General features: G+C 41.5%; 1 long non-coding RNA gene across 1 annotated transcript; it reads right to left on the minus strand.

Annotated features, from left to right (window-relative positions):
• Nucleotides 1-325: 325 nt before the first annotated feature.
• Nucleotides 326-5,699, minus strand: LOC135899318 (uncharacterized). The gene is made up of 3 exons (XR_010563589.2): nucleotides 5,302-5,699; nucleotides 4,427-4,540; nucleotides 326-2,078 (listed from the first exon to the last, which is right to left on the minus strand). It is a non-coding gene; the product is annotated as an uncharacterized lncRNA (long non-coding RNA).
• Nucleotides 5,700-9,302: the final 3,603 nt, after the last annotated feature.

Here is a 9,302-nt window from a genome sequence, read left to right on the forward strand (position 1 = left end):
TTATTTTGATTGCCTATAGAATTTTCCTATAGAGTTTCAAAAGTTATTTGGCCACCGCATTCTTATAGGAACTCTAAAGACACATTTCTATAGAACATTTCTATCGAGTTGCTTTAGAGATGCTAAAGACAAATTTCTATAGAACATTTCTATCGAGTTGCTTTAGAGATGCTAAAGACAAATTTCTATAGAATATTTCTATCGAGTTGCTTTAGAGATGCTAAAGACAAATATTCTATAGAATATTTCTATGCAGTTGCTTTCGAGTCCCTACAAGCAAATGCCTATAAAAGCTAGGCCGATGTGTGTAAAGTACTTGCAATTTACCAAAGTTCTACTGTAGGCAATAAGGACTACAGTAAATGCAGTGGCAAAATAATTGGTGCTACAACCACAAAGTATTCAGTTTGAAATGTTTATTGCACTTCAGACTAGATACATGCTTCATATATGTGACATACACACTTCAGACTAGAACTTGCAACACACAAACTGTAGCTGCCAACATGCTTCTCAGGTCAAGCTGGTGGTGCAAACACACGAAACATGAGGTAAAAGAATCAGTGGCAGACTTGATTACAGTTGACACCTCGCAATAACAGGCTTGACTAGGACAAGAAACCATACCATTAAAACTGCAAAAGGAGTGCCTGTTCCAGCAGTGCACATTAAATGTTTGGATACTAAAGCCTGAAAATAGACTGATATGAATGTGCACTGCAATGTTGTGTCAGCCTGACGAAACGACACAGCATTTTAGTCTGAGCAAAAACAACACTGGCAGTCGCTGCAAAAATGTGGCAAATAATGGCTTTCACAGATAAGTACACCATATACCAAAACCACACAGCATTTTAGTCTATGTTTATGTGTAAAATTAGCACTGGTAGGCCCTGCAAAAATGTGGCAAACAGGGGTTATCATAGAGCAGTACAGCATATATCGTAAAAAGTTTAAAAGCTTGTATTTCGTTGTAAGGGAAACAATTTTGAGATCAGAGCCAATATTCTACTTAGGGTGAGAAATACAAACCAGACCGACACACGCAATGACTAAAAAAGAGATCTAGCTCAGGAGCTCCTATGTAATGCACATGAACAGTAAAATCGTTTTTCTCGGCAACTATGCAACCAAATTTGATGAGGTTTGATACATTTAAAAATGTTTAAATTATAGTTTTTACATTAACACCATCAATTTTTATTAAAATTTGCTGAAAATAGCAAAACTTGAAGGAAAAGGACTTAGTTTGCAACTGTAAATAAAAAAAAAGAGCTAGCACAAGTTCGTTAATTCTGTAAATTTTCCTACTCAAATACATCCAAAATACAGAAATACTTTTGAGACAACCACAGCACTAATTTGAATTAAGTTTGCGGCATTTGAGAATTCTACCTGTTGCAGGAAGAACTATTTGGCAGGTTTAAGAAAAATAACACCACGAAGCTTACTAATCCCCGTCTCTGTGCCAGAAAGAGATATCATAGTTCTGCAGACTCCATCTGCTATGTCTAAAGTCAACAAACTGTATATATGAATTTGCAGCTTGCATGAAATTGTTGCAACGTTTGAGAGTTTCGCGCATCTACTCATAAATTAGTGATTGTATATTAGAGCAGCATATGGTATCTCTAATTTGACAGATTAAATTATGGTATTAGGTCCAACAGAAATGTGATCTCATTTTTTGTTATATAAGATTTGTTAACCTTACTGCTCTGTTTCTTCAAAATTTACAGTTTCCATGAATTCGTGCTACGTGAATTATGCTTTTTCAAATAACGTTTACTTTGATCCAACAATATTTCTTTATTTTACCTGACTCCTTGCTAAAAAAACTGCACAGTATTCATGAGATATGAATAAATAAATATTAAGTGAATAAGTAAACAAATAAATATTGCGGTTTGTCTTATCATTCCACCACCAGCATGAACTGTAGGGAGCTTTGGCTACTGCCCACATGGTTGCAAGTTCATTCTTACATGACCACCTGCTATTTCACTTCCCAGGAATGGAGCGAGGAAAGGCTAGTTTTTGGCCTCAATTAGTCCGTCTAGTAACGGCGACGGTGGAGCCTGGAAAATAAAATTGAAATTAATTTTCAAAAGGTGTAATGAACATTCAGTCATAATGTATTAGCAGGCACAAACATGCCACAAATATCTATATAGTTGTAGCATTATGCTAAGTTTCATTTCCATATTTCAGAAAAAAATTATAACAGAAAGGTGGCAGAACGCCCCACCTCCCCACCACTCTGCCAAACAGTGGCAGTTCTTTTGAGAATCACTTTTGAGAATATTTTTACTTTCCCAAGATTCGGTGACATCAGCACTGGGCCTATGTGCCTGGCAGTAGAATATCATTGCTGATGACAAAAAGCATCTCTGAACGACAACAGCCTAGTCACACATTAATCTCATCTTGCAATGACAACACATTCCCATTTATAACATAAGCAAGCAGGAACACCCATGAGCTAAGAGTCCTATACAGATGTCACACTATGCATAGAAATTTTTTTTTGAAAAGAAGGGAATGACCTACTGGCAGCGGTAGACAAAATTAATATTCCATCCGCTATTAGCCATAGTTGGTATGTACTATGCTTAATATGCGAATAATAAATTTCTCACATGGAGCTTGGGCATCTAAGTATGCATTGTATGGGGAACAATAATGTTTTAAGTTGTTTTCGCAAGCTATGGTGGATAACTGCCAATTTGTGGTATTTGGAACACAGTCGCGGTGTCACTGTCAGATACAATGGACACAGTATATTCGTGCTTTTTGAGTTATTGAAACAATTAGTTTCTAATCTAGTACGGGTATGTACACTGATATGTATCCTAAACGCAATGATAAGACTGCCCAATTGCAATTGAAATGTTAATTCAGTTTTAATTAAAAAGGGTCCTTCTTGCAACCTGGCATGTCAAAAACAGAAAACAAAAATTATACTAATCAAGTAACTTTGAAAACTGATTGCATAACTGCTCTATAGGTCAAGCAGAAAATTTAACAAGAAATAACGTGCCTAAAACTAGTTGCAACAAACAAATTTGTTACTACGAAGGTTGCGGACAATTCAGTAAACAGATTGTGACCCAGTCTTTTTATGTGGCATTCCTCAGCGATGTTGTTGGTCAATTGGTTGCCGCAGCTGAACAAAACAGATGAACAGTCTAAATCTGGTGCGCAGCCCCAGTCCCATCGGTGCATGGTCAAGTGGGACGAACATACTGATCCGGGGAGTGAATTATGGTGCTGTCTTAGGTACGTGTTGAGGCACCGGCCAATCTGTTGCACGTACATTTGACCAAATATACACATGATCACAAGAATAGACTACACTACCTCTGACGGACAAGACAAATTTAGTGGTATCTAAGCAAGCCTTTCTTGTCAGGGTGCCATATGCACAGCAGTGTGCAAGAGAATTGAGAAAGGCAAGCAGGCAAGGGAGGCTTGCTCGGTGAAAGATACCACCAGATTTGTCGTGTGTCACAGGAAGTGAGTGCACTGTATCCCTTTCACATGTGGTCAAGCGTATATACGGCAAACTGGCCGGTATCTTCTCATGTGTATAAGAGATCACCATATTTCATTTAAAAGACCAGTATGGTCATCCAACTTGGCCGTACATTTCCACAACGGGGCTTCATGTTGGATTACAATCGTTCATCTGTTTTCGTCCACCGTAAAAACTGACAAGTGAAATCGATGAGGCATACCACATATATAGTAAGAGATGTGGGTGAGCCCCCATATTTAATGCAACAAACAAAAAAGGCATCCTGTGTAGGTCACAAGGTATCCATATCAGTCTGTGCCTATGTACTATAGAAGTAAATGCAGCTTAGTAAATACTGACCTTCATATTAATCTTCAAGAAATTAAAGCTCACCAAATGTGTATTTTGCAGTGGCTGTTACTATGGGAACAGAGAAGTAACTGTAAAGATATCAATGATAAACAAAGATGTGCACACTACGTGCTTAGACCTGTGACATATTTAGTCCACTACCCTTCGAATTCCTACATGCACAGAAAACTGGACGAGATTCTAGCACAAACAGAAAAAAAATATGCAAATAGGGGTACAGCATAGGAAATAGTTTTCAAAGAATAAAACCCCAATAAAAAGTCATAAATACACTATGTACAAAGCAAAAAATATATGTAACTTGCAGGTAAGCAACTTACGCAAAAGAAATACTAAACATCAGGAATGGTTGGGTATAGTTTTATACAGAACACAATCATGTGGGCATAATGGCTATGCACACTAATAGGTAGCAAGTTCAATAAGGTTGCATAAATATTTAGTCTCTTTAGTACGCTTCATTAAGTAATGTGTCGACAAACTTCACCATGAATGACAACAAGCCCCCTTTTTGGAACACGTACATTTCATACACACCTGTCATGACGATCCAGATCACACGCCATGCTGCTGCAGCCATATATCCACAGGGTCTGCATTTCTTGGGGCTCCTCGATCTTGTAGTTTATGTTGTGGGTCACGGCCTCGCCACTACAAAATCAATTCTATGTTAGCTTATAGCAGTGGCACAATAAAGCTGTGATATCGTGAAAACATGCAATCAGCACCTAAAAGAGTCACGAAAACAATGTCTGCACTAATGTGGAAAGAGAGCAAATGCTCGAAATCATCGAATATCATGACAATGCGGACCTCTACATCAAATAAAGTTTTGGACGCACCGCAGCAGCAGATTAAAATCTAAACTTAATGTTTTTTTTTCCATTACTTAGTATAGGCAACGTTCCCCTGTCATGCTTAGTTAAGTCAGTTATGTCAACACATCTTGCCTTGGAAATAAAGCTGTACTAGTAGCAAGCTGTGATTGGCTTACATTTTTTTCTTAGAACTGTTCGTTAGCCAAAAACCTCGTAAGCAGAGATTGTGCACAACGTCGAAGCATTTATAAGTGAGGAAACGTCATTGAAGAAAGAATCGATGAAGAGGTAGACGGGTCGTTACTATGCAACTTTAGCAGACAAGCGGGAGCTCACGCACAACTGCACAAGGCGAACACGATTTCCGAAACTTTTCTCAGGGGAAGCAAACGCTTATCAGGATTATCAATTCCGCACTGTGGCAATAGAGTTGCGTACACAATTCTTACAACCAGCGCGTAGCAAGTATCAGCACAGGGTTCACTGTTGTCGTGGGTGTTCCACTTACTACGTTCGCAAGGCACTCTATACACACACGGGAAGCACACACAACACGGATGAACGCACGTGTAGTTGGCGAGCACGATTGCTTACCGTTTCAACAGTACGACGAGGTCGAAAGGCACTCTCCAAGTTTCCAGTGATGCGTCTGCGATGTTACTTGCAGCAAACAAGCCACTGGGTAGTGGACGAGCTGAGGCGCGCTAATAATACGCATTACTTCTCTGCGCCGTCCACCAAACTTTCCACGAACACAAGCGGAGACAAAGGGAACGCACTCCATGGCATGAAAATCGTTGGTCCACATTTAGCTGGCGCGCCACGCATACGGCGTGCTTACAGCGAGACTCAAGCCATCTTCTGGCACTTTCGTGCTCGCGAACTACGTCTCACTTCATTACAGCAAACCTAATAACACACGATCAAACAAACACATCGACGCAGCTCGCACGACAACCGTTGAAGACGGAGCAATAACAACACGCCGTAGCTTCGTATTCTACCTGTCGCGTTGAATACGAAAATACCGGCGCCGCTATCGCCGTCTGTATAATAGTGCGGCTGCTGTGGCCTCCGTGATTCCTACAATAATACCCACTACAGCAGGTTTTGTGCCGTTTTGAGCCGGCCTTTGAGCCGAACTACATACATATGTTGCTAGACAAGAAGAAAGATTGACATGCTCATATTGTGTGCTATAGTTTAGGGCAGAAATAAATTACATGCAGTATTCTTGCTTTTGAATCGCTTATGCCACATGTAGTCAGCAAAAAGCATGGCCTTCAAGATCTCGACAATTTACCCTGTGTAAGCTATCACTGCGGTGTGATTTTAACGATTTCAACCTCGGTCACTGGCCTTAAAACCCTAACTGACTTTATGCGCAGCCGTTACCTGCAGTGCCTGTGCCCTCACTTCGTTTCACATTGAAGTAACTTCCTGCTGTCGTTTAAATGTAGCCCAGAAATTGTCGACACAACCTCGAAGGTACACGTGTGCAGTGTGTGATGTTTCCGTGCGCTTGTGTCCGTCGCACAGCAACGTGTATACGATGATGTTTAATTTTACCCGTGAGGTACAGGTTACGCTTATGTGTTCCCTATCTTGCTTTCACCCGCCGTGGTTGCTCAGTGGCTATGGTGTTGGGCTGCTGAGCACGAGGTCGCGGGATCGAATCCCGGCCACGGCGGCCGCATTTCGATGGGGGCGAAATGCGAAAACACCCGTGTGCTTAGATTTAGGTGCACGTTAAAGAACCCCAGGTGGTCAAAATTTCCGGAGTCCTCCACTACGGCGTGCCTCATAATCAGAAAGTGGTTTTGGCACGTAAAACCCCAAATATTATTATTATCTTGCTTTCGTGGCGATGCGCTTATCATGCGCGGATCGCGCTCATGTGGTCTGTGACTGTTCAAGATTCCTTGAAAAAAAAAATCGTTTCTGCAGCGTGCATTTGTCGCATTTGAGTGGTATGTGCCAGAAATGTGCGGCGGCGTTCGATCTGTTTCCACCCCAAGTGCTGCAGTCACTGCATGCCAGCAAATAGATATGACGCGATTGCTAAGGCGCAGCTTTGCTTAGTGTTTCTTGGTATACATCTTTGTGATTTACCTGCATATGCGATATAAACCACAATGCGCGCTTCCGTTATATTTCTTTGGTTTTCCTAATTTCGATTAGTGTGATGTTTGCCTTGGTCAATGAGTGTCTTTTTAACGATGCTCTTACTTGATAGTAAAAAACCTTTGAAATGCCGATTGCAAGAACCAGCGTCTTCCAGTGCCTTCCAGTGTGAAACCAGCGCGTTTTTCTTTTTTCTTTTTCTTTCTTTTTTTTTTAAGCACTGGATCGCACTGGGTACGCTGGCGCTTGCTGGGCCTCACTCGAGACCAGTGATAACGCTGGATAAGAGCTGGGTCACACTGGAAGAGACGCTCGCATTGGAAACGGCGCTGGTTGTGTTTGTGCCGCGCTGGCTCCAGCACGCAAGGACGAGCGCTGCTGAATATTAAATGCTTTATACAATTTCATGGCTTGATACTAGTCTCTTGTCCTAAATAACGCTATATCTTAGGGTCATAGAACTATTTCGTGTCGCAGCATGGAATAAAGGTGCGTGAGCTGCCTTGTTTATTCCTGCACATGTGACACTGAAAATCACTTTCGTTTTTTGCATTTTGCCTTGTGACAGGGCGGACAGCTAAATTCTTTAACGAAACCACGCAAAGACGGAGGAGGCCGCTTTTTTAGTAGTTCGCACGTAACGTATGACTGGGAGTTATCGCCATTGTCGCAGTGTTGTGGAGTGGACATGAAATCCAGAAGTCGTTCAGACGCGCTCGAACGGACCCCGAGTTCGAAGCCTACCGCTGCTTGATATTATCGCACCGATAACAAGGCTGAGGCGATTCGTGCGCTTCCACTTTCCCTATTGTACTAAAAAGAGTTCTGAGGCTCAAATACACACATTTTAGCTTTCGCCAGCTACCCGCGCCGAGATCAGTCCCCATCGAAGCTTAGGCATAGCGTATCCGCCGAGTCCGTCTGCACGCTATCGGCGCGTCTAACCTCAAAAATCAAGAAGTCTAAAAAGGATAAATTACTTTATATTTCAGATTTCGCATCGGTGCTTTTAAATAAACAATTTTTTCATGTCTACAGTGCCAGCACAAGAAGTGAGGAGCGCCGATGTGACGCATCATAAACGCAGGTATATGCATGTGCTGTCGCCGAAGGCTCCCAGCACTAGCCTGCGTTTCTCTGACGAATATATATGACTAGACAGACGTGTAGACTGAAAGGCATCACTGAACTAAGAAAACATTGCATACCCCTCGCGTGAAGAACAAGAAACGGCTGTCGAAATCGGCAGTAACAGCCCATTCATGCAGCGTCCCGGGTCGGTGGTTCATTTAGGACTTTTTTTCGAAGCTAAAATACCAATCGCAGTCGATGTTATGGCACTTCCGAGCACACTATAGAATATGGAGAGCAAATTTTTCTTTGTGGTACAGGCGTGAGTTTTAGTTGCTGGCCGATAGCGCATCTACCACGTCTGTGCAAGACTTCTCTCTGTGAAACTAAAACTGCTTCTCGATTTTGATAAGCTAAATTATCCGCCCATGTCCCTATGCTGACGTGGCGTAGCGGAAATGAGCCGGGCTGGGGATCTGCAGGTACGACGATCGAATCCTGGTCAGAGCACTTCTGTTTCTACATGTTCATTTTTTTCGATTTATATTGTACTAAAACGCTATCTGTTGCTTTCTGTATTAAAAAAAAAAAAACATACGGTGTCCAGGCACCACGTATTTAACGCGCTAGAGCTGTTTTTCGCACCAGTAACCAGCGCCTCCCAGTACGCCGCGCTTGCCCAGCGCCCCATGCATCCAGCGCGCGGCACTGGACCCATAATCCGGCGATGCACTGGGTACTGTTTATAGAGTGAAAATATAGAGCCGTTCTTAGACAGGCCGCACTTTAGCTTGTTTAATTTCCTATAAACGTTCCTTTACAGAACTCAGTACGTATGCCATATGATGGCACACTTTTAGAACGGGAATGGAGAGCCAGTCTAGAGACAGGCCGCATTAGAAGTTCTGAAAACGTTCTATAAATTTTTCTATAGAATTTGGTACACAAGATGTCAACACGACCTCTATAGAACTTTTATGGAGGATGTAGAGCCATTCTATAGACAGGCCGCATTAGAAGTTCTGAAAAGGTTCTATTAACATTTTTCTGTAGGATTTGGCACATAAGATGTTAATACGACCTCTATAGAACGTTTCCGAAAACGTTCTATAAAATTTTTTCTATAGAATTTGGTACATAAAATGTCAATACGACCTCTATAGAACATTTATGGAGGGTGAATGGAGAGTCAGTCTATAGACAAGTCGCATTAGAAGTGTTAAAAACTTTCTATAGACATTATTTTATAGAATATTGTACATATGATGACAATAAACCCTCTATAGACTGCTTATAGAGCGTGAATGGAGAGTCAGTCTATAGACAAGCCGCATTAGAAGTGTTAAAAACTTTCTATAGACATTATTTTATAGAATTTAGTACATATGATATCAATACAA

The sequence above is a fragment of the Dermacentor albipictus genome, chromosome 1 (genome assembly GCF_038994185.2).
Source record: "Dermacentor albipictus isolate Rhodes 1998 colony chromosome 1, USDA_Dalb.pri_finalv2, whole genome shotgun sequence".
Taxonomy (NCBI): domain Eukaryota; kingdom Metazoa; phylum Arthropoda; class Arachnida; order Ixodida; family Ixodidae; genus Dermacentor; species Dermacentor albipictus.